The sequence below is a fragment of the Giraffa tippelskirchi genome, chromosome 13, assembly GCF_054371585.1.
Source record: "Giraffa tippelskirchi isolate mGirTip1 chromosome 13, T2T-mGirTip1v1.2.pri, whole genome shotgun sequence".
Lineage (NCBI taxonomy): Eukaryota > Metazoa > Chordata > Mammalia > Artiodactyla > Giraffidae > Giraffa > Giraffa tippelskirchi.
The window spans coordinates 52,385,573-52,412,218 of record NC_137287.1 but is presented as its reverse complement, the minus strand read 5'-3'; the positions used below and the strand labels follow the sequence as shown (position 1 = coordinate 52,412,218).

Here is a 26,646-nt window from a genome sequence, read left to right as displayed (position 1 = left end):
TTTGTGCCTTAACCTTACTTTGTTGTTTTTAAGTGAACTCTGCCCTTGCTATCATGTTTCCCATGCCTGAGGCTTGAACGCCTCCATTTGGCTGGAGATCAAAAGGGCTTTTATGGCCACAGACCCACTTTCTCTGTCTTGAGACGTTTTAGTCCTGTTTGGGTCAGGATGGCAAGAGGGAGGTCAACATGCAAAGTCTGGGAAGACTTTGGATTTCTTCTGGGAATCCCAGACCAGATGCCCTCCTTGCCTCTAGGTGGGGCTGTAGAGTCCTTGGGGGGGGCGGGGGGGGTTACAGTTGCTTACCAGGACTTTGAGTTGGACCATGCCTGCATTTCACTAGAACTACAGAGCAGCCACCAGGCTAGAATGGTGGATGGTTGCTTCCTGCTTTATGTGAAATTACAGCTCAAGACTCTGAGGCAAGAAGGTCACATGTCATTACAGAGCCCCAGGCCCCTCCTTCACTGTAGAGAAGCACGTGGAATTTTCCTGTTGCTTCTGTTTCAGTCACTGTCTAGACATTGTGTCATGATAATGTATCCTGTCATGTCATTTTTCTCCAATTATCTGAGCAGTTGCAGGGATTCTAGGCTGGTGAGATATAGGTTGAAGATGGTTCAGAGAAATGAATTGAAGAGTGTTCTCTGTATAGCTAATCATTTTCTCTGAAAACTCAGGAAAGCTCAATGCCTCATTTTACAAGGGACAGTCTTGAGTTTTTTTTTTTTTTTTTTTTTTTAGAGAAAATCAGGGGGAAAAAATCCAGCAGAGAAAATAAAGATATTATGAAAACTCTCTTTTTAAAAATGTTTAGGGCTCCCCTGGAGGCTCAGTGGTAAAGAATCCACTTGCCAATGCAGGAGACAGGAGTTTTATCCCTGATCCAGGAAGATACTACACACTGTGTGTGGGGTAACTAAGCTGAAGTGCCACAACTCCTGAGCCGGTGCTCTAGAGCCCGGGGGTCGCAGCTGCTGAGCCGACCTGCCTCAACTACTGAAGCCACTCGCCCTAGAGCCTGTGCTGCACAGCAAAGGAAGACATTGCAGCAAGAAGCGCACTCACCACAACTAGAGAGTAGCCCCTGCTTGCCACAACTGGAGAAAAGCCAGTGTAGCGACAGAGACCCAGCACAGCCAAAAAAATTTTTAAATAAAATGTTTATATCAGGGATAAAATAGATGGGAAGAAACCTCATGTGTCTTCTAGGAAAATGTCTTTCAAAACTTAAGACCTGCTCTGTTAAGTTATAACAAGCAAACTGGAACTAATAAGGCAAACCACATAAATATATAGTAAGTGGGCTTGAGAATGGGCTAAATACATGGGTAGGTCTTTATTGCTAACAAACAACTACTTAATGCTTGTACACCCTCCTTCAGTTTTGTTACACTTCATTGGATTAAGAGGTGACTTAGCAAGCGAGCTAATTTTGAAATCACATACACATGCTCCATAATGGTAGACACAGCCTTCAGAAGTATTGTTTGCTGTTCACAAACCCATATTATGCAAATTACAGAAGAATGCCTAATATTCCCTTCTAGTCAACAGTTTTAAAAGACATTAGATCTATACCACCTCACCTCCTCGGTATTTCTTGTGTGATTCACACTAAGTGTCCCCCACTTCTGAGCTCTTAGGATCATAATATTATTCACTTAATCCTCTCAGCACACGCCTGAAGTAAGTCAAAGGTAAACGCAGCATTATTTATTAACACATAGGCATATCATTTAAATAATCTGTTGTCAAAACCTTTACCAGTCTTACAATGAGAGCACCTTGTCACAACAGGAACTAATTCCTCTTATAAACTCCAAGCCTGAATTTCTCTCTGTCATAATAGCAAGGGAAAAGCTTTCACATTGACTGACAGAGAATCACTGAATTTTGTTAAGGTGGTACTTTGTGCTGGGAAGTCTTCCTATGTTAGCTCCTTTAATCCTAAAAGCCATCTTGTGAACTCGGTATTGTTATATGACCCAAACTTTACAGAAAAGGCAGTGGAAGCTTGAAGAAATTAAGGCATCTGGCCAGGATTATACAGCAAGGGTGTGATGGTGCTGGACTGAGAACTCAGGCAGTCTGGCTCTGGCTCATGCTGTGTCTCCTTAAGCTCACCATGTTGTGTTTCCTTATAAGGCATCATCCATCTGCCCACCCACCCATTCCTTCTCCTCACCTCACCCCAGAAACAGTAAGTGTCTACCAGTATTTGCCCAAAGCTGTCCCTGGGCACTGATAATATGTAGATGAAATAAACACAATATTTGTCTTCAAGGAACTCATGAACTGTCCAGGACAAGACACGGAACACTTGCTGAGAATAGAGAGCAGTAAATACAGAGAACATAAGGCTGCAGAAGTGCTGTGGAAGCTTGGAGCTCTCCTCATCCAGGCTGGGCGTGCAGTCATGCAATAATTGATGGAGTGCACGTCGGCTAATAGACTCGAAAAGGTTAAAGAGAAAAGTAGAATGAATAGAAAGTGACAAGTGAAAGGAACAGCTTGAACAAAGGCAAAGAGGCAGGAAGTAAAGATGGTGTAGGGGGGGCAGAGCTGCAAAGAGTTGGTTTTCACTGTAGCATAAAAGGGGGACTAGAAGTGAGGTGGCAGAATGAGAAGGGCGCTAGGACATGGGCCAGGCCAGAAGTTGGCCATCTCCACGTTAGGGGGCGTGAAATGTTGAATGGAGGCACCAGAAGAAAACACCAAAGTGTGTATTCTGTTATTGTTTGTATTTTATTTTTATTGACGTCTAGTTGATTTACAGTACTGTATGTTTAAGGTGAACACAACATAGTTACTCAAAATTTTTATAGTTTATATTCCATTTATAGGTATCATAAAATGTTGGCTATACTGCCCATGCCAATCAATATACCATTGTAGCTTATTAATTTTATACATAGGAGTTTCTACCTTTTAATTCCCTATTTTTAAAAGAAATTTGTTTCGATTTTTGATGAAGCTTTATGTGTGTGGGAATGGGCGCATAACACAGGTATATAATTTGTGTGAGAGTTCAATGCTAAAATTCTTTTATTGATAGGGTCAAGGGAAATATAATCTTAGGAGTCACTTTCATAAGTAAGGGGGAGACAGTAGACAGTTTAATTTAAAGGGGGACTCTCTTACACTGGACATGGAACAACAGACTGTTTCCAAATAGAAAAAGGAGTACGTCAAGGCTGTATATTGTCACCCTGCTTATTTAACTTATATGCAGAGTACAGCATGAGAAACGCTGGGCTGGAAGAAACACAAGCTGGAATCAAGATTGCTGGGAGAAATATCAGTAACCTCAGATATGCGGATGACACCACCCTTATGGCAGAAAGTGAAGAAGAACTAAAGAGCCTCTTGATGAAGGTGAAGGAGGAGAGTGAAAAAGTTGGCTTAAAGCTCAATGTTCAGAAAACTAAGATCATGGCATCTGGTCCCATCATTCCATGGGAAATAGATGGGGAAACAGTGGAAACAGTGTCAGACTTTATTTTTTTGGGCTCCAGAATCACTGCTGATGGTGACTGCAGCCATGAAATTAAAAGACGCTTACTCCTTGGAAGGAAGGTTATGGCCAACCTAGATAGCATATTTAAAAGCAGAGACATTACTTTGCCAACAAAAGTACGTCTACTCAAGGCTATGGTTTTCCCAGTGGTCATGTATGGATGTGAGAGTTGGACGGTGAAGAAAGCTGAGTGCCGCATAATTGATGCTTTTGAACTGTGGTGTTGGAGAAGACTCTTGAGAGTCCCTTGGACTGCAAGGAGATCCAATCAATTCATCAGAAAAGAGATCAATCCTGGGTGTTCATTGGAAGGTCTGATGTTGAAGCTGAAACTCCAATACTTTGGCCACCTCATGCGAAGGGTTGACTCATTGGAAAAGACCCTAATGCTGGGTAGGATTGGGGGCGGGAGGAGAAGGGGGCGACAGAGGATGAGATGGTTGGATGGCATCACCAACTCGATGAACCTGGGTTTGGGTAAACTCCGGGAGTTGGTGATGGACAGAGAGGCCTGGCGTGCTGCAATTCATGGGGTCGCAGAGAGTCGGACAAGACTGAGTGACTGAACTGAACTGAACTCTTACACATATGTTTGTTTACAGATTCTTTTTGAAGTCCCATGAAGGATGATATTAATAACACAGGTCTAAGACTCATACAGGGAAGCGCATTGAAGAGAAGTTTGCCACCAGGGAAGTTAACATTGGTGAAAATATGAGCCAAAATTGTGGGATAAATAAAAGGACATGATTTAAAATGATTTTTAGGTGGTTGAATAAATAACATTTGGTGATGGATTGACCATGGTTTTGACAAGAACTTCATCACTTTCGATAAGCTCCAGCCACAGGCCTCCTTGCTGTTGTTTGAATGTGCCCAGTTCAGATCTCCACGGCACTTGGGTTTCCTTTATCTGTGCCTGGAATGCTCTCCTCCCACCCTCATCTTTGCCTGACTGGACTCCTCATTCCTTGCTCATTTCTATGCCAATCCTATCTTATCAGCAAGACCTTCCTTGACCATCCCATGTAGTTCTTCTACTCTGTCAGCCTCACTTGCTCCTGGGTATGACCTCTCCACTTTGATTACCTCTACAGCATTACCATCTGAACAATTCTATAATCTTTTCTTGTTGTGTAATAGTGTGGCATCAGGGGCTTTATCGCTTTTGTTCATTGCTCTCTCTCTGATGCAGTGGAGCCTGACATGTGTAGGATGTGCTCAGTAAACATTGATTGAATAGAGGAATGAATGGACACATGAATTCGTAAATGAATGAACTAAAAAGCTAATCCCGTCACAAGCCCACTAAAAAGTTAGTATTTTCCCTCTGGGAGATGAGGAGTTGGAGGCAGGCGAAGCTATCCAAAAAGGATTAGAAACTTGACTAAATGTATACTATCTGTTAAAACTCTTTACATGGTCAATAAAGAGAAAGCCTAATCAAAGTGACTTCTGTTAACAGTGACAATTTATTGACTCAAGTGACTGGACAATTAAGAGGTAGAGCAATTAAGGAGGTTTGATTTAGAGTTTCGAGAGGTTGCCTGGGGCTGGATCTTTTTCTGACTCTGCTCCGAAAGGCTGACTTACCTCATGGTGTCAAAATGGCTGCAGCTCTTCTGAGCCTCATAGACCCAAACCACACTGCCCAGAAGGAGAGAGAATATCTGATTCCCAGACCCCAGTAAAAGTCCTCAGCTCTGCTATGACTGGAGCACTTCTGAACCCATCACAAAAGTCATTGGGATAGTATGTGCCAATTGACCCAGGCCTGGGATTCCTCAACAAATCTGTTGAGATAAAATTACTCTGATTGACTTAGGCAACATTTTGAGCTAGGAATGGGATCAGTGAAAGTATCATGGATGCTAAAAATGAGAAAGGAGTGGAATAGATATTGGGGGAGAAAGCCACTGTGTGCCTTATAGCTTGTAAATAAACCCAGGTGTGTGTTACTAGAGTTATTCAAGAATGTCTGCTCACTTATCAAGAATACCTCCCATGATACATCTATGGATGTTGCATAAACAAAATTTGAGCAGTGGGTTTCTTTCTGAAATTGTTAAGCATATTTTATAATCCTTAGTAATGGCATACATATTTGGACTTACTCCTTCCTCATTGAATGCTGTGAAGCACACCTTATTTAAGAACAATAATTTGCTAACAAGTGTAGATAATAAAAATTGTAAAGCAGTATTTTGCCTTAAATTCTAGTTCTATCTCTTTACTTGATGTGACTGTCAGTAGACAAAGGAAGATGATTTACATCTGGGGTGAGACTTGCTGCTTCTATTTTGTGCAGAGGAATCAAGCAGGGAATTCATGAGAGACTGAGCTGGTCTTAGTGATGCTGACATTACTGAAATCCAGTCAGTTTTGCTGAAAACATTGATCACACAAAGCTGAACACTACCTTTCCTTCTCTTTTGATAAAGGACAAGTCTAATTGTATCAGTAGTTCTGTGGAACAAGATACTTCTCTCTGCTTTGAGGTTTCTGAAAACGAAATTTTTTATGCTGTTTCCCAATACCTGATCTCTCCATTTTCTCCTTAACTACCCCTCTCTTTGACAGTTTCCTCACACTTCTGATGTCCTCTTTAGTTGTATTTTTTCACTTGCCAAACACTCATAGCCAACCAGTCAATCAAACATACTTCTGATATGAACAAATTCTTCCCTTCCAGGTTTGCCTGGAGATGACTTTTTTGTCCGAGGTTTAGAACTAATGAACACATACTTTGGGTTTTTTTTTGTTTTCCACTCAATTTTTTTTATAAAAGAAAGGCAAAATTAAATTACCCATTTGTTTTCTAAACACCGTATAGCAGCTAAAGTCAGTGATACTGCTGGTTAGCGCACAGCCTGGACATTTAATAGCACAAAAAGGGGTTTTCAGTTTGTTATTCGGTGAATTTAAATGTGATCTAGCATGGAAAATATGCTAAATGAGGGGGAAACAAGGTATAACGTATGAAATCCAAGAAGCCCTTGTGCTCACCGTTCCACATCTCTGTCTTGTAAAGGCTCTGCTCTGTTGATGACGCCATATCATTAGCCCAAGCTAACAACAGTCCTCCCGACCTTACAGAATTGGGACATCCTGGCCTTCCTATTGCTCTTTGCATACCCTCTCTCCTCTCTTACTTTTTGAAACTGAAGTGAATGAAAGTTATTTTTTTCTGGGAGCATAGCTGAGAACTTCATGATACCCTTTGGATATCCAGAAATGGTCAGCCCAATGGTCTGGTTCTGGGCCCATGTTTGGGGGATACCGTGGCTGAGTCACACAATATTTCTGTGCAGCTGGCCCCAAAGGCAGTCACCACGCCAAATCTACCCATGCGATGGTTGATCCTTGTGCCAAAGGGTTCAGAAACACAAATCCAATTTAAATCTGGCTCAGAAAAGCAATAAGTGTTGAAATTGGATTTCTGTGGAGTTTGTTCTCATTAGACTCAACATGCAAACTGCTTTATAGACATTTATTATTTAATTATTTCTAACAAAAGCTCTTAGAGACCCAGCATCTATAATTAATCGGGAATGAGAGCAGAAGGGGTCTCGATGCTAGCCAGTGCTCTATGACCCAGAACTTGCACCGAGAGAGCTATCAGATGTGTATCAAACACTAGGGTCTTTGGCAAAAATTTGCTTCATTAAATTCAGCTTTGTAGTTTTCTGCTTTCATTCCAGGCTCTCAGATGGATCTGCATGTATTACCTGTATTATACACAATGTTTAACAGGGCCAATAGGATTCAAAGATGTGGTACCTGGGAAGTGTCCCTTCAGTGGTCCCATTTCCAATTCACTCGTTCCTTCCATCATGCCTATTCCTCTTCCAAGGCTTCTTCCAGGGTTGCTTTTCTTTCTAAAATTGCTGTGCATTTTAGTAGGGACCTTCCAGGAAGAAAGCCTTCAACCAGTGGCTGTAACTGTGGAAATGGTAGTTCCGTGGAACATAACAGGGAAGAAAGTTGGAGCCAAACTCATTGCTTGGATGGCCATGGGAAGTCTGGCCCTGTTGACCTGTTTCTTATGCTGGTCTCAGAAACATGCTCACAGCACTGGACAAGCATCATGACAAGAAATCATGTCTAATTTCTAGATAGTCATGTCAGAAACAAGCACTTACCTGCTAGTCTTGATCACAAGCTACATGATATATAAAAAGTATTTTTCTTACTGAGGCAGTTGTTCAATAGACTCTTTACAGTCACAGAGAAGAATTCGCACAAATTTCTTTAAATCCCAAATCTGAGAGTTTGGAAATATTAAGTGTTTGTCCTGACTTCTCTTGGATCATATTTCCAATGAGAGTCATGGACTTTGCATATATATATTCATATCATAATTAACTCATCGTTTCTCACTAAGATTTTCTCTCTTTTTAAGTGATCATTTTTTCCTAATAGAACAAGATACAGGAAAGTGAAAAAAAGAAAAAAAAGGTGTGCTGAGAAATGACTGCTGGATGGATGACTAAGTTTATTCACTGGGTAGAGGATGTCTATGTCAGCCTTATAGTAAGTCTGTCCAAAATTGGGCATATACAAAATCTTACCTTACTTTATCATGGACTTTACAGTCAATAATCAATAATATGAGAACCCATAAATGTTAAATGGGTGAATGCCTGGGGTCTGTTTCATTGACTTTGTGTTTTGTGATCTCCCAGCTCTTCTTATTTAGCCGTGAGACCTTGAATGATTCAACTACATATTCTTTCAGTTTCTTAATTTATAAAATAGGTTTAATAATGGACAAAAACACAATCTTCCATAGTGTTGCCATGATTAAATATTGGGTTGGCCAAATGTTCATTTGGATTTTTTCATAAGATGTCATGGAAAAACCCAAATGAACTTTTTGGTAAACCAGTACATTAGTATAGGTAAATTGCATAGAAAAGTGTCTTGTACCTATTAAGTGATAAATGTTATTAGTGTTATAACACTAAAGCTGCAATTAATAGTACTATCATAATTATTGCATTGCTGTTAATTGGTCTGATAATTGCATCATCTCCTGTATCAAAATACTCAGACAGAAAATCATTCAGGTTAGAAGGACCTAAAAGAGAAGACATTGGTAAAGATAGAAGTAGAAGTCTTAATTTCTAGTCTGTCCTCTTGACCCTAGACAGTGTTCAAACCCTAAACTACTAGAGTGTTATCTCTTATACTTGAAGTGAACCTTCTGGAGGTAATTACCATCTCCATGGGTAGATGTGACCAAAAAGGTCAGCATCATCTTTATTTGTGCTCTTAAATTGCTGTGTCCTTTTTTCTGTAAATAATTTTTGTTCACGTACTCTATTCAGGACACTGTGAGTCGTGAGAAAGTCACAGAGGTGAGAAAATCACTTTTCCATAGAAAAATGATTTATATTATCAGGGAGATACATATATCTTACATATATAGACATGTAACTAAACTCAAAGTTTCCATATCTATAAACATGGACAGAACGGGTTGTCTTGCAGTAGGTGACTATTTTGGCGATAGGCGGGATCAGTGGAGCATCAATCACTCAGTGTGAATGTGAAGCAATTTGATTCAGTTAGGATAATCACCGTTACATGATTCCACGATTCCATCATCTGGTTGGCTCATAAAATTGTTTAATATCTGCATAAATCAGTCTAAACTCACTCCCAGATAGATTTTCAGCTGTGATAGGACACCAGCATCCTCTCCCTTAGGGGCCTATGACTACTCTTGGTCAGGTCTTTGGGAGGTATAAGAAGATTCCAAATCCTTGAATAATTTCTCATCACCCTTCAGTGCACTGGGTCATTGGGATATAAACACAGAGACATACGGGAAAAGAAACCCTCTTTATGGCATTGGATTCAAATCCCTGTTCTGTGTTCATTCTGGAGAACTGGTAAGCTCTTGTGATCCTCAGCATTCCTGAGGATTGGGGGCTAGAATTGAGGCCAGCTCCTTTCTAAACTCTACTCTTGATGATTCCATTCTAAATATGGAGGAAGAAGCAAGCTGGAAACATGGAAAAGAGAAGATAACCTGTCTCCCCTAGGCCAGGGGAGAGGTTTGGGATAAACACCCCATCCCAGGTCCCATCTCCTGGTTGTGTTGTTCTTTCCAAGGTTGTCAGGGTGGGAACCATCGCAAGTAGCAGGCTATTCTGTCATTTTATGCCACGAGAATAGGGCAAAGACTAGAGTGGATAGCAGTTACAAAAGCACACACCATACAGAAGAAGTTCAGCAAAAACAGCAAGAAAAAAAAAACAGAAAAGCCAATAACAGAAAGGTTATCAGAGAAGCTCCACTTGTAACACTATATACTTCAGTAGAAGCTTCATCCTTACCACGGTGACCTCCTTCTCGTTAGAATGGAGTGAACATGTGACTACTTTGAGCTTCCCCCTAGAGTTGAAAATTCACTGCTATCCATTATTCTTCCTGGCCTTTTTAAAATGCTGGGCTGGGGGACTTAAGGCTCAGAGGACATTAGAGTTCAGAATCCTTTGCCCAAAGTTATATTCCAAAGTGTGTATCTCTCCCCTCTTCCACTAGCACCCCTCCATTTTAAGTGATGTTGTTTTTCCCGTATAACATCTGAACAAATTTAAAGCACTACTTTCAAAATGATGGGGTCAAGGTGGGGAGATGGCTAAATTCATCACCTAAGCTGGCCTGGAATTGTCAGGGTCAGGACAGAGAGGGTTTCTTTGGCATCCATTTGATGTTGCACAGGGAACAAAGGGAAGTTAGACATCTGTCTCTTGCCCTTTGGCAGCAGATCTCAAATGTCATAGCTTGTGAGGGTGCCAGTTAGCACCACTTGTAGCCTAACTAACCTGCTGCAGAAATAAAATGCCACCAGCTCTGTCTGTCTCTCTGTCCCTGAGTGATGAGGCCCATGCCTCACAGCATACAGAGCACCTAACTTTGAAAGCTTGACTATAGATACTGGAACATTATGATCCCCCAGCTGGGATGATGGACATGGAATCTGCCTAAGAGATTCAGGTCACGGTGCTTCCACACATACTGCCTTAAGCCCCAAGTTAGGCAGCACTTGATAGAGATGCTGTGAGGCCAGAGGAAAAGAAAATGTTTTTTTATTTGAAGAGTATGTTTCTTTAAACACATTGTGTGTATGTGTTGCACATATGTGTGTTGCACATGTGTATGTTATGAATCTGTGTGCATTGTGTGTGCATATATTATGAATATGTTATGAATTTGTATGCACTGTGTGCATATTGTTTGTGTCAAAGAGAATAGATGGCAGTTTAGTACTTAGATGTGAAACAGCACAACCCTGATAATTATAAAGAATTAGCTTGAAATGCACATATACACACTTCTGAAACAAATAGATATCTAGGAATTTTATTTTCAAGTGCCCCACTCCTTTTACATCTTCCTGTCCTTTCTCTTTTGATTTACAGATTGAGTACATGAATCTCAGGACATTTGGCAACAGATAGACAGCTGGAAACCATAGGGCTGGGCTTTGTTTGAAAAGCTGAATTTTCACAAGTGGTTTGGGGTTTAGGTGTGGGAAGCAGAAAATCCTGAGCTTCAGAATCACTTTTGAAAAGTTGCTCCCCTGACAAAGATTTGAAAGAAGTTATTCATAGGCTTCCTTGCACTTTTTAAGAGTGTGTAACGTTACACCACCTACCACAAAAGAAAAAAAAATCTGTAAGAAAAGTCATGTCAACATTTCTCAGAATGATGTATTTTTTCATGTCACAGCTTTCTGTTATTATTTAATCTGTCAAAGAAAACATATGCTGGAAACTTTTGAGAACTGCCCAACACACACACACATTTCATTACCAAACTTAGGTCACTAGGGTATGTAATGCTTGCTTCTGAACCTGGCACACATCTTTTGTAAATAGAACAAGCAGCTCAAAAGAAGAAAAGGTCATTTATTTCTCCATCTTTGATTTCTGCTGTATTTTAGCTCCTCTTTGCTAAAGATTAAATATTTACCATCATTTAGTGATAAACAGGGGATGTTAACAAGTTACCTTTAAGGCATCAACTTTATTTTAATAAATTTATTTATTTTAGTTGGGGGCTAATTACTTTACAATATTGTAATAGTTTTTGCCATACATTGACATGAATCAGCCAACTTTATTTTAAAAGAGACCTCTTGAATCATCTTCTATTAAGAGTAACCCTGTGGCCAATCTAACTCTCTTACTGTTTTAATTTCATACACATGAATCTTTCTAGTGCAAAGTGTGGAGGTTTTGTTGGGGGGGGTGACGGATGATGGTGAAGTTTTAATGCACAGTAGTGCTGGGGTTGCAATATTGATCCATTGTGATCCATTTCATAATTTTAACTGAGAAGCCTGTCAGAAGCAGAAGGTTTCTCCTTTTGATAACAAAGCTAACTAGTTCCTGAAGTAAATTAGATGGTCAGGTTGTATCAATTCCAGGGTCTTGAATTGCTGCAGCTCTGCCTGGCACATTTGAAGCAGGAAATATAAACATGTACGAGCTACAAAACGTGAGAACAGGAATAGAGGCAGCTATCTTTTTTGCATCCCTCAAGTACGACATGCAAAGTAGAGCCGTATCTTATTACTAACCTTGTCCATAAGCCAGTGTTTGTATATTGCTTTTCAAGGGCCTAATGGCTGAGCCTTATCTTTGAATATTGGATAAGGGGACAATTAGAATCGTTTGGGCCAAACCCCAGAGCTGGCGCTGCAGGCACCTTTTGTACGTATCCAATAAGGGAGAGGTTTAGTATAAATGAAGATCAGCTGGCGAGAAGTCCTCAGCCAAGGCTCAGTGCCAGAGCAAGAAGGAGCAGGAGGGGGTTTCCCATGGCCCGCTGTGGACTAAATACAACCCAGCCCCACAGCATACAGTTGCTCCCAACTGGCTGACTCATTTCCCAAGACTTAGAAAGCATAGCTACAGAAATTAATTAAACATAATAGCCCTGGTCCTGCCCCAAGAATGGATTTTACTCCCAAGTTTTGGCCAAAGTAAAAAGAGATCATCCAGGGATTAAGAAAAAAAGAAGGGATAGTTTATTAAAAGCTGGCTATCTTCTTTTAAAAAGTAAATCTATAGTCAGATGAGGATTATTCCAATTTGATTTCTGAAACTTTGTTCCTTCAGTTTTTTTAGTTGATTTGCTTAGCATGGAAGGAAGGAAGGACTAATGGAGAAAAAAGGGAGGAAGGAAGAATTGCAGGCAGCTAATAATAGAAACTAAAGGACAATGAAAAGAAAGTGGGAAGAATAAGTGAATGTATACCCCTGAATGGATTACAAGGAACATTCTGAAATTAGCTAATGCTGAGTAAAATCAGTTACAGCCAGTAAACAAGCCCACTATCCTTGTGGTAGATAATGCCCTCAATAACCTGGCAAACGGAATTTTAAAAAAAATTACAGCAATATTCATTATTTCTTCTCTTATGGTTCTTTTGTTTCTCTGGCTTTCTATTCTTGTCAAGTGTTAGATCATACGGCTTGCTAAAGAGATGGCACAGAGAAATCTAATTCAGCTGCGACTTGCTGAGGGGGAGTGAATGAAAGCCTTTCCAAGCACCTGTGGCTGGTTTTCATGAAATTGCATTTCTTTAAATCAATACCATATCAGACTGGTTAGTTTTCAGACGCTCCTTACAAAAAACAACACGAGGCATTTTTCTTTTCCTTCTTAAAAATATGCTTAAACTCTAATGGCAAAAAAAAAAAAGACCTAATTTATTCGCTCAGATGGTAAAGAATCCGCCTGCAATGAAGGAGACCTGGGTTCGATTCCTGATTCGGGAAGATCCCCTGGAGAAGGGAATGGCAACTCTCTCTAGTAATTTTGCCTGGAGAGTCCCATGGACAGAGGAGCCTGGTGGGCTACAGTCCGTGGGGTCACAGAGTCAGACACAACTGAGCAACTCTGCATACACAACAATTTAATGGGTTACAGGGAAATAGCTCCTTGTAGGCAACATCTTTGTGTGGGGCTCAGGCTCTAGTTTAACTGAGTCCTGATAACTAGTTATGTGACCTTAGGTAGACCAAAGATGGCCACCAGATTTTTCTCTTAACTTCTGTGTCCTCATTTGCCAAAAGGAGCTACCAGCATCCTTTGCCTCATCAGTATTACTAATTAAGTAATGATGATAGGAAAGATTGAAGGCAAAAGGAGAAGGGGGTGGCAGAGGATAGGATGGTTAGATAACATCATTGACTCAGTGGACATGAATCAGGGCAAACTCCAGGAAATTGTGGAGGGCAGAGGAGCCTGGCATGCTACATACAGTCCATGAGGTCACAGTGAGGACCCAACTTAGCAACTGAACAACAACAAATAATAATTAATTAAAAACTAATGTTTGAAATTTTTAGAAAGAAAGGGGTAAGCAACACAAAAACTTTTTTTTTTTTTAATTCAAGCATCTCCATTTTATTCTGTGAAACTCACCAGCTGCTCCATGCTTGGCCATCTCCATTTCCCACGAGTATGCTTATGAAGTGCAGGAGGGAAACCAGTTGGATATTTTGACATAAACCTCTTTAATCAGTTACTGCTTTCCTTGTATGCAATTGATTCTCATATATCCTGCTTTGTGTTATTGACACCGGAGATCCCTGGCTTTGGACTGAAATTGCCTACTGGGTGAGAAGGGGGGCATCTCCCTAGTGGGCCTTAGTGTTTGGATACCTCTCTGTGTGGTCCAGTCTAGAGGCTTCTCTTCAGAGACCTGTGACAGGGGTTGGAAGGAGAGTGGTCAGGAGGGTCCTGATGAAGAGTTCTGATGACCCATAGACCAGCCGCCCATGTGTCAGTGTTAACCTGGCAGCTTCCTCTGTCCTCAGCTGGCTGAGTGACAAACCGGCTCCCAGACCCACTTCCCCACCCCCTGCCCCTCAGCCACTGACATGTTTACATTATCTGCTTTCCAAAGAAACTTGCCTTTCCAGATGGTATGAGCTTTGCAAGTCTCAGCTCTGTGGGAGCTCCGCTTGACAAACTCTAACAGACCTTCTCAACATCACCCCCTATAGCTTTAGGTAAGAACAAAAATGTAATTCTCAACTCTCTTGAAATTGGAGTCAGAATTTCCTACCCAAAAGCCCCACAGACAAATTATATGGGTTTGTCTTGACTGGTTGTGTTCAATGTGGCCAAGGTCCTTTACATCTGCTACATCAGACAATCCAGCTGCTCATGTGGCATTTTATTTTTCCTGAAGAAACACCAGTGATGACATGATACAATTCAGGATTCTTAAGATGGCACATCACCAAAGGGCCTGTAATGTCATCAAATTGTACTAATTCTTATAGCTGCTGCTGCTGCTAAGTCGCTTCAGTCGTGTCCGACTCTGTGCGACCCCATGGGCGGCAGCCCACCAGGCTCCCCCGTCCCTGGGATTCTCCAGGCAAGAACACTGGAGTGGGTTGCCATTTCCTTCTCCAGTGCATGAAAGGGAAAAGTGAAAGTGAAGTCACTCAGTTGTGTCTGAATCTTAGCGACCCCATGAACTGCATCCTACCAGGCTCCTCCATCCATGGAATTCTCCAGGCAAGAGTACTGGCGTAGGTTACCATTGCCTTCTCCAATTCTTATAGCTAGAAAAGACTAAAAAAAAATGACTCAAGAATCGAGCCTGCTTACTTTCTCAAGACACATATTTAAATATTTGCCTCCAATTTTTAACATTTCAGGGTTAACCCCAAATGTGATCACAGATACATATATAATATCAAGTCTAATAGTTTTCTGAAAAAACAAGTATAGTGGAATGTAATAGTTTACTGGACCCTAATACTTGTTCCCCACTGTGTGTCATCTTAGAAACCATTTTTTAAAAATGCTCATGTTCACAGTGGATTGCTCAGGTCTTTGTTTGTAGGTATTTGTTATGTTGGTCATTTCTAATTATTTTTAAGATCAGATCTTAGCATCATATGATGCATTGCCTTTGTGCACGCCTTTCTTCTATAGAAACAAATCCCAAACTTCAGTTCAGTTGCTCAATTGTGTACAACTCTTTGTGACCCCATCAGCTGCAGCAGGCCAGGCTTCCCTGTCCATCACCAACTCCTGGAGCTTGCTCAAACTCATGTCCATCAAGTTGGTGATGCCATCCAACCATCTCATCCTCTTGTAAAACTTGTAAGATAGCAAATATTTTCTGTTACCTCTTGCTTTTAGGGTTAGGACAAAACTTCATACAAGTTCTAGAGCAGATCCCAGAAAACCCTTCCTCCACCCAGCTCACCATCCTGTTCTTGGCTCTGTGCCTTCTACCCAAACCCACCTTCTTTTAGTTTTTCAGATATGCCATACCCTCACCAACCAAAGGCTCTTTGTTTGTTCCCGTGTTGTCTTGACCACATAGAGTACATTCCTCTTCCCCATGTGGATACCTCCTACTTATCCTTCAGATATTATGCCAGGGAGTCCTTCTCTGACTTCTTAATGAGACAAAATCCTCCACTGTAGACTGTCATCAAAACAGTTACCCATCAGCCATAGCTCTCATAAGAAATGCCGATTTCCTCTGCTTGAGTAATATTTTGATTACTGTCTGCCTCTCCCTCTAGATTTAAAGTTTCATGAGGGCAGGGGCTGCATCTGTTCCCAGAACTTCACAGAGTATCTGGCATGTAGTGAGCACTTGTGCATGTGAGTATGCTAAGTTGCTTCAGTCGTGTACAAATCTGTGCGATCCTATGGACTGTAGCCCACCACCCTCCTCTGTCCATGGGATTCTCCAGGCAAGAATACTGGGAGTGTGTGGCCATTCTCTCTTCCATGGGATTTAACCAACCCAGTGATCGAACCCACCTCTCTGATGTTTCCTGCATTGGCAGGCAGGTGCTTTACCACTAGTGCCACCTGGGAAGCCCCAGTGAGTGCTTGCTTAGAAAAGATTTATTAAATGAATGACTGAATGGGTGAATAATTGAAGGTAGAAAGGCTTGAAGGAAAAAGAGAACATGAAAGAATAAGAAGGAAGGAAGGGAGAAAAATAAGGAAGAAAAAAAAGTACCAGTGTGATGTGCTTATTGATTAATTTCAAACCATAATATTCATAGGGTACAAATTCCTTCTTCAATGTGCTTAGAAAGAATAGATGGAAATAGAAGGTTGAAAAAAGTAACCATCAGGACTGTTTCCAGTTGTTCTGTTGTTAATTAAAGCAAATTATTTTTCTCCAACAAATCCTCAGTTGAGAAAGTTTGGCGATGATATCCATGTACACAGACTTTCCCACTGACTCGTGTTAATACCTGGGAAAGCAGTGTAGTTTTGCAGATTTATTTAGCAAATAGAAAATATCTTTGCAAGTCCTTCAACTGCACCACAGCAGGACTTTAGGGTCAGTAATCATATGCTATATTTCAGGCTTTTAATTTCCTCAAGATGATATTTCTTGTGATCTGAAAGCTTTTCTCCCTCCCATGCATCAGGTCTTATTTTAACATACTGATTGAGCCTCTTTATCTTACACTTCCTGCTGGGAAAATAGATGCTAAAAAGTGTGTAATGTCACATTTACTTTAAAGCATCACAGAGTGAAATTGCAGGAGCCACAGGCACAGACTGTGGTGCGTATGTGTGTTGGTTTTCACCACACTTCAGACTTCCATTAGCAGCTCAACCCATAGATTCAAGCTGATGAATACTATGTTTAGTTGGATTCCATTCTTTTTATTAGAAGTCTTTAGTGGTTTTTTTTTTTTTCCTTTAATTTGTACTGCGATTTGTTTTTTTTTTACAAGAGTGATCATTTTTAAAACAAAGTTTTAATCTGATCATCTCTATTTTGTTCTTATTTTCTTGGCAAATGTTTGAGAGTTTGAGCTCGGCAGTTAATAGAATGGTACTAAATTCTGCCTGGCCCCTTACTACTTGTGAGAGCTTATTTGTAATGGCTTAAACCTTATTTGTAATGGTTCTCAACCAGGAGTTACTTTCACCTTCCAAGAGCCTTCTGGCAATGTCCGGAGGCATTTTGGTTTGTTAAACCAGTGAGTGGGATATGGAGAGGAAGGAGCCACCATTAGTATCTATGGGCTAGATGCCAGGGATGCTATTCAACATCCTGTGACAACCCAGGACATTATAAGAGTTATTTGCCCCAGAATGGCAATAGGGTGGAGGTTGAGAAACTCCGACTTAAATGCTTAAACCTCTGTTTCCTCCTCTGTAAAATTAGGACAGTAATATCACCTGCATCATGGCCATGTAATCAGGATGAAACAATGCATGTCACATCTTTATTGCAGTCAATGGCTCTAGTGTTTTAGCTATTGTTATGAAGATAATTGAGTTATTATCAGGTAGACTGTAAAGTTCGAATTTTTCCAGTATGATGTTACAGAAAAACCCAAATGAACTTGTTGGCCAACCCAACACTTCCTTAATGATTTGAACTTTGTATTCCTCTCTAATCTCAGTTTTCAACTTCCTCCTGTATTATCAGAGATCCCTTACAGTTCCCAACTCTCTGGTCTCTTTCATCTGGTAAACTTCTTGCTCTCTTACCACAAAGTAGTTAGATGTCTCGATACCTCTGGCCATTGGGCTGATCTGGACAAACCCAAGAACTCAGCTTGTTCCTGGTTTACCCCATTTCAGAGCTTACTTCATGAGGCATTGAATTGACTGTTATTCCTCAATGCGTGATCTCTGCACATGTGTTACTATTACCTTCAGTACAACTCCTGTTCCTGGATTTTACCCTGGAATCAATATCCACCCATATGTATCAGTTTTTCTGGAAGTGGAGCCTGGAAATATGGATCTCTGGCCCCTAAGTTCATTCTTAGTAAAGCATGAAAGCCACAATAATATTGGGCTGGCCAAAAAGTTTGTTAAGGTTTTTCCATTATGGAAAGATGTTCCATTTCCATAAGATGTTATGAAAAGAAAACCAAATGAACTTTTTGGACAACCCAATAGATGTTGAGTTTTAGAAGAGGTGGTAGGTCCCTGGTATCTTTGGTTTGTTGCATGGTGTCTGGCACATAGTAGGCACTCAGTAAATAATGGCACTATTTGAAAGAACAAATGAGTAATAGAAGCTTTCATTCAAGTTAGGTTCATATTCCCTTCTTCTTTGGCTTTTACCTACTTTCACATCTAATTATTGTTAAGGTCCTCAGGTGTTTACATAATCAAAATCATTTTATTATTGTTTTCCTTTAATATCTGGTTCATAAACAGATTCTTAAAGGAGTCAAACAAGCAAAGAAGATAAAGGAAAAATAAGCTGTATATGGAGCTTCCCTGGTGGCTCAGTGGTAAAGAATCCGTCTGCCATTGCATAAGACACAGGTTTGTTCCCTGGCTTGGGAAAATCCCTTAGAGAAGGAAATGGCAACCCACTCCAGTATTCTTGCCTGGGAAATCCCATGGATGGAGGAACCTGGTGGGCTAGAGTCCATGGGATCGCAAGAGTCGGACAAACTTAGAGACTAAACAACAACAACAAGCTGGGTATAAGAGATCACTAGCTTAACTTCCAAAAGGGAAACCAAACTGGTGAGCTCATGTTCCTTATAGAGGAGGTGCTTCTCTGAAGGCCACTATTTGTTAGGTGAGAATGGGGAAAACAAAAGGAGGAGACCTCGGTGTTGCCAGATTTTTCCACTCTTCAAGAGCAGTCAGTATATGCTTTTATATGGTATCTCCATGTTAAATGAATTCTGGCTGCTAACACAAAACCTAAAACTCCACAGGGATGGGATGGGGAGGGAGGTGGGTGGGGGGTCCAGGAAGGGGAACACATGTAAACCCATGGCTGATTCATGTCAATGTATGGCAAAAACTATTACAATATTGTAAAGTAATTAGCCCCCAACTAAAATAAATAAATTTATTAAAAAAATAGTAATAAATAAATTAAAAAAAAAAAAAAACTGGAAGATTAGCAAAATGCTGTTGGATCTTGTACAGGCCAAACAAAATAAGACCAGCAGTCTTGTTCAGTCTGATGGTTCCTGCTTTCACACTCTGCTAATCAAAGACACCTTATTCATAACACACTTATATAGAAGAACAAGTAGTATTTTCTACACTCTGAATGCTAATACAAATGAGCCTGCTTTTTTTTTTTCCCCCTGGTGAAGGCTGCTACTCATCAACACACTGACTGCAAAATCAGAAATAAGTCAAAAGCAGTGCAGGTCCCTTCCATATGAACTAAAGTTTCATCACAGCAGTACATGTAATGATGACTCCACAGGTGTTCTGGTCTCTGGACATCTTTGCTGAGTCCCTGTGAAATATAATTCAGTCAGTGGTGAGGAACAGGATATAAATCAGTTAGTCAATCTCTCTGCATCATAAATCATGAGTGTGACGGTTTGATAATTTAGATCAGCAGTCAACCCTGGGACTAAATTAAAGAAATCACCCTCAGCTTGAGTCTGCACCTAGATTAAACAGTTGTGACTTTCCAATAAATATGACCAAGAGTTCTGGTGAGATTCAGGTAAGTCTCACTTTATTGAGGGGGAAGAAGGGGGTGAAAAGGGGGAACTGAATCTTCAGGGAAGAATTGAACAGCAGAGGGGATTAGATGAAGTGATTGAAAACCACAAGAGAAAGTGTAGCCTGCAGTGAGCAGCAAAGTGCATTCTCATTCTCTAATAGGATTGGCTTTAAACAGCATAAAAATGTATCTCTTGGAGTGAATAACTGAGATCCCCAAATTAGGGTAATTATTTTGAGTTAATCAATGTATCCATCAGCTATTATCCTATATATGCCCCCTAAATATCAGCGACATAAAACTATAATCACTTATTCTCACAAGTCCACGTGCCCAATGCACACTGAAGCCAAACAAATTAAGACGTTGGAATTTGGAGCAGAGAAAGGTTTATTGCAGGACCATGCAAGGAGATGGGTGTCTCATGCCCCCAAAACCCTGAACTCTTCAAAGGGTTTCAGGAAGACATTTTTAAAGGCAAGGTGAGGGAGGGGCTTGGTTAGTTTTTGCAAACTTCTCGGTGTCAGAATCCTTTGTTCTTGCAGCTGCCCACATATGTCAGGTCACAATGTTCCTGTAAACCTCCAACAAGACAAATATAATTCTCTGTTCTACAACTTTTATCTCTATGTGAATGGACTCTTAAAGGTCAGAGCCCTGAGAATGGGCTCTCTTGTATATTTCAGGCTACAGGCAACATTCTTTTACAAAAGGTGCAGAGCCCACATGACTGAGCAGAAGAAAGGATATAGATCTATTATGGAGTCAGATTTGCTCTTCCCTATTATATTATGTGTCTAGGGCACTTACCTAGCCTTGGCAGTTGCTGGGCTTGCCTCAATGACTGTGTGTGCAGCTGGGATGGACACTGCCCTATGAGTTGTGCTCAGGTATGTGTCTCATGTGCTTATTCTGGCCCCTGAGGTTGAGGAGCAACAGCTAACTCTTTTCCATGGTGATGACAGGTCACAGGAGACGTTCACAATGACACAAGCACATTTTCAGCTTCTGTTGACTCCCATCTGCTATTATCTTGACAGTTATGGAAAACCACATGGTCAAACCTAAGTTCAGAGTGAAGAAGTATACTCTACCTTTAGTGGGAGGAGCTGTAGAGTTACAAGCCAGAGAGACTGGGTGAAGTTTGGGAGCAATAGTTGGATCTACCACAAGCTGTGTTTCCAAGTCTCTTCCTGAGCTTATGTGGGTACTGTGGATATGGAATTAGACTTGGATCACATAATGAAAAAGAGTTATTAGCCAGTGCTAGACTGATGTTAAAGATTTACAGACACAGACTTTCAAATTAACATAATTCGAAGATTTTAAAGAGACTTGGAAAGGGAAATAGCTACCTTTCCTGTCTCAGTGCTGTTTTAAGTCTAAGTGATTGGTGAGCATTTATGTTAATGTTCAATCACTCAAGCTTCATGAAGAGTTTGTATGCTAGTTATGAGCCTTCTTCTAAAGGAATTCTTTATCTATTTTAATTTTCACTGAGAGCCTCAGAATTAAATGTGTGAGTGACAGTGCATTTTAGTTGGTATCTTGGTCAACATGGAGAACATTCCCACCCTCAACGAATAACTTGATAATAAGGGGACATAACTTGTCTTTTATAGTTTAAACATCTCCCAAACAAAATTGCTATACAGTCTCTAATAACTCACAGGGTTGTCTGTGCAAATTTGAGTAAATATCCTTGGGATTTGCAAGGGGACCTAGAGAAGTAGGACTGCAATCTTAGAGCCACAATGGAAACCGCAGTCAATCAACTGGGTTGCATCCCATTTGCAGGGGATGATCAAGGAAGAGTAAGAATACGGCAATGTTTCTCCAGCTCTAATTAGAGCAGAAGGTAGACTTTAGTTTCTAGAGAGGAAAAAAAAAAAGCTGTGGGTAGGAAATGGCCCGTACTTCCATTTTAAAACGGCTTATTCCCTTGTCCTGTTTTCATGATACTAAGAAAACCTTTGGTTTTTAATTTGGCCTTTAAGAAGCTAAAATTCTAGTAAGAAGATGGCAGATATGGTTATTCTGACAAGAGATTTCTGTGATTATGAATAAACATTTTTTTCATTCTTGTTTATACATTTGAAACTTATTCTCTAAGCATCCTCACTGCTGGGTATCCTGGCGAAATAGAGGTCCACAATCAGACCAAAGCCTGTGATGACCCCCTTGAAGTCATGCCACCTGGCAAATCTCTCCCTTGCCGTCTCAGGTCTTAATCTCCACTTATTTCTGTTTGAGATGCACTTGATATTTCATACTGTCAAGATAATATACTGTGTACTGTGTGCATGCTCAGTTGTGTCCGACTCTTTGCAACCCAGTGGACCACCTCCTCTGTCCATGGGATTTCCCAGGCAAGAATACTAGAGTGGGTTGCCATTTCCTACTCCAGGGTATCTCCTCAAGCCAGCCAGCCAACCTGTGTCTCCTGCAAGATAATCAGTTCAGTTCAGTTCAGTCACTCAGTCATGTCCGACTCTTTGCAACCCCATGGACTGCAGCACGCCAGGCCTCCCTGTCCATCACCAACTCCCGGTGCTTACCCAAACTCATGTCTAGTGAGTCAGTGATGCCATCCAACCATCTCATCCTCTGTTGTCCCCTTCTCCTCCTGCCTGTAATCTTTCCTAGCATCAGGGTCTTTTCTAATGAGTCAGCTCTTCGCATCAGGTGGCCAAAGTATCGGAGTTTCAGCTTCAACATCAGTCCTTTCAATGAATATCCAGGATGGATCTCCTTTAAGATGGACTGGTTGGATCTCCTTGCAGTCCAAGGGACTCTCAAGAGTCTTCTCCAACACCACAGTTCAAAAGCATCAATTCTTCGGTGCTCAGCTTTCTTTAAAGTCCAACTCTCACATCCATACATGACTACTGGAAAAACCATAGCCTTAACTAGACGGACCTTTGTTGGCAAAGTAATGTCTCTGCTTTTAAATATGCTATCTAGGTTGGTCATAACTTTTCTCCCAAGAAGCAAGGGTCTTTTAATTTCATGGCTGCAATCACCATCAGCAGTGATTTTGGAGCCCCAAAGATAAAGTCTGTCATTGCTTCCACTCTTTCCCCATCTATTTGCCATGAAGTGATGGGACCAGATGCCATGATCTTAGTTTTCTGAATGTTGAGTTTTAAGCCAACGTTTTCACTCTCCTCTTTCACTTTCTTTTTTTTTTTTTTTATAAATTTATTTATTTTAGTTGGGGGCTAATTACTTTACAATATTGTAATAGTTTTTGCCATACATTGACATGAATCAGCCATGGGTTTACATGTGTTCCCCTTCCTGGACCCCCCACCCACCTCCCTCCCCATCCCATCCTTCTGGATCATCCCATTGCCCCGGCCCTGAGCCCTTGTCACATGCATCGAACATGGAATGGTGTTCTGTTTCACATATGATAATATACATGTTTCAATGCTATTCTCCCAGAACGTCCCACCCTCACCTTCTCCCTCAGAGTCCATAAAATTGTTCCATGCATCTGTCACTTTCATCAAGAGGCTCTTTAGTTCTTCAATTTCTTCCGTAAGGGTGGTATCATCTGCATATCTGAGGTTATTGATATTTCTCCCGGCAATCTTGATTCCAGCTTGTGCTTCCTCCAGCCCAGCGTTTCTCATAATGTACTCTACATATAAGTTAAATAAGCAGGGTGACAATATACAGCCTTGATGTACTCCTTTTCCTATTTGGAACCAGTCTGCTGTTCCATGTCTAGTTCTAACTGTTGCTTCCTGACTTGCATACAGATTTCTCAAGAGGCAGGTCAGGTGGTCTGGTATTCCCATCTCTTTCAGAATTTTCCACAGTTTATTGTGATCCATACAGTCAAAGGCTTTGGCATAGTCAATAAAGCAGAAATAGATGTTTTTCTGGAACTCTCTTGCTTTTTCGATGATCCAGTGGGTGTCAGCAATTTGATCTCTGGTTCCTCTGCCTTTTTACCAGCTTTTAACCAGCTTTAACATCTGGAATTTCATGGTTCACTTATTTCTGAAGGCAGGCTTGGAGAATTTTAAGCATTACTTTGCTAGCATGTGAGATGAGTACAATAATGAAAGAATAATAGTTAAAAGAGTATGAATGTAAATGGAAAGATAAATGAATAACCTTGTAATTAACAAGACAGTTAAATTGCATTTAAAATGAGGTTTTCTCGCTTGTCATCTGATTTCTTAAGACCTTCATAAAATTGTTGCATATCCTGTGGCATTACTGAACTAGAAGTTTGAGGACACACAGAGCAACTTAAAATCCCAGAGAGGCAAATAATTTGAAATTTAACGTTAGACACCTCTTACTGAAAAAAGAAAAAAAAAAAATCTAACCCTCTGGCAACTTCAGAGAGGAGAAAAGGGCTAAATAAATCATCAATTAATTAACCCAGTTCTGCTCAATATTCTATAATATCATAAATGGGAAAAGAATTTGAAAAAAATAAATACAGGTATAACTGAATCACTTTGCTGTACACCTGAAACTGCTGCTGCTGCTAAGTCACTTCAGTCATGTATGACTCTGTGCGACCCCTATGGACAGCAGCCCACCAGGCTCCTCCGTCCACGGGATTCTCTAGGCAAGAATACTGGAGTGGGTTGCCATTTCCTTCTCCACACCTGAAACTAACACATTATAAATCAAATGTAGTCCAATATAAAATAGAAACTGTAAAAATAAGAATAATTAACCCCTTCCATCTCTTATTCAGAGAAGTTTAACCCCCTCCCTTACTTGCTTTAACTTTCCACAACCTGCTCGAGTGTCTTTCCTTTTCACATGTGATTGTTCATCAGGATATTTCTCTAAACACAGACTCATTTCCTCTCTGTGAAGGAATTCTGTTGCCAGATGTTAAGCAAATTTACTTGACCCTGGTAAAGATTTATGTATTCTTTTTCAAGCTTTGTGTATTATTGATTCCAGTTTATTCTGAACAATGAATTTTTAATGTTGAGTTTCATCACTATATATCAAAAACAAGTGTGTTGTTTTCCAAATCAGTCTATGTGGTTATTCAGGCAGTACATAAATTTCAATGAAATTTAACAGATATTTGCTGTGTCTTCACTATGTGCAAGGCACTGGGGGCTAAATACTGGTGATATGACTGTAAACTAGATTTAGTCCTTGGTCTCAAGAAGGTCACTGTAGACTAGAAGACAAGTACTTGTGAAACAGAGTAACAAGGGCATAACAAAGGAAGACCCCTTCATGTTGTTAAAGAGACCCACTCACCCTTACATTTGTGTCATTTCTCATGGAGGGAGGAAGGTACATTTTCCCCTGGTTTATTTATTATGAAAATTGCTAAACATTAGGAAAAGTTGAAAGAATAGTGTAATGAATATATATGCCCTCCATCTAGAGTTAACAGTTGAAATTTTCATCTTTTCCTTCTTTCTCTCTCCATTCATCCATCCACCTACCCATTCATCTACCCACCTGCCGTTCTTTCCTTCCATCTATTCATCTATGTATGTATGTATCTCTCTCTTTACCTGTCATTTATCTATTATGTGAAAGCAAATTACAGAAATCATGACAATTCACCTCAAACATTTCAACATACATCTCCAAAGAATAATAATATTGTGCTAAAAGTCATAATACTACTGTGACACCCTCTAAAATGATTTTAAAAAATTCTGTATCATCTAATACCTGAATTTCCTCAATTGAGCTTCAAACTTTCATGACTGTTTTTATTCTTGGAATCCTCATCCAGTAAAGATTTTAGCACTGCATTTTTTATGTCCTTTTAATTTCTTTGAATATAGCATAGTGCCCTCCTGATTTTGTGAAGTCCAATAATAGTCTGTATTTTTCTGATGATTTTCTTAAGGAGACATACTGTGCTCCTTTATATCCTCTGTGGGCATGCCGAGTTGCTTCAGTCATGTCCGACTCTTTGAGACTCTATAAACTGTAGCCCACCAGGTTCCTCTGTCCATGGAATTCTCCAGGCAAGAATACTGGAGTGGATTGCCATGCCCTCCTTCAGGGGATCTTCCTGACCCAGGGATCGAACCTGCATCTCCTGTGACTCCTACATTGCAAGTAGATTCTCTACCCCTGAACCGCTGGAGAATCCCCCTTTATATCCTCTATTTCTTGTAAATTGGAATTTAAACCTTAGCTTGATTAGATTCACATTGAATATTTTTGATAGAAAACTCCATGGGTGATTCTGTATATTTCATTCACATGAGGAGGTTACTAATGTTATTAGTGGTTCTGTGTTCTGTTGCTTGGCTGTGGTGGTGACCACCAGATTCTATTATAAAGACAAATTGTTTTGTCTTTGCAGTTAATAAGTAGACATTTTGCATTGCTTCTTTACCCAAACCTAAAGCTCATATCATCTGTTCATGAGCCTTGTCTAAATTACAACACAGAGTTAAAAAAAATGGAAACTCTATGATTCTATCATTTCTTCCACATAGATTAGCTAGCATTCTTCTGTAAAGAACTCATTTTAGCTGCTTTTTTGAAAGAAGGTGTATTTGAATAGAACATGACCTAGAAATGGCAAATATTTAGCCTTACATAAACTAAAAGCTTAAGAACTTGAAACAAATTTAGAGAAACTATAGCAATTTAGAGCTGGAAGGGACCTAAAATAGTATATATA

The 26,646-nt window shown here is 40.3% G+C and overlaps 1 protein-coding gene across 2 annotated transcripts in view; it reads left to right on the top strand.

Moving 5' to 3' along the window:
• Positions 1 to 26,646, top strand: part of MACROD2 (mono-ADP ribosylhydrolase 2) — a 2,278,672-nt gene that overhangs the window by 1,799,272 nt on the left and 452,754 nt on the right. The window lies entirely within an intron of this gene.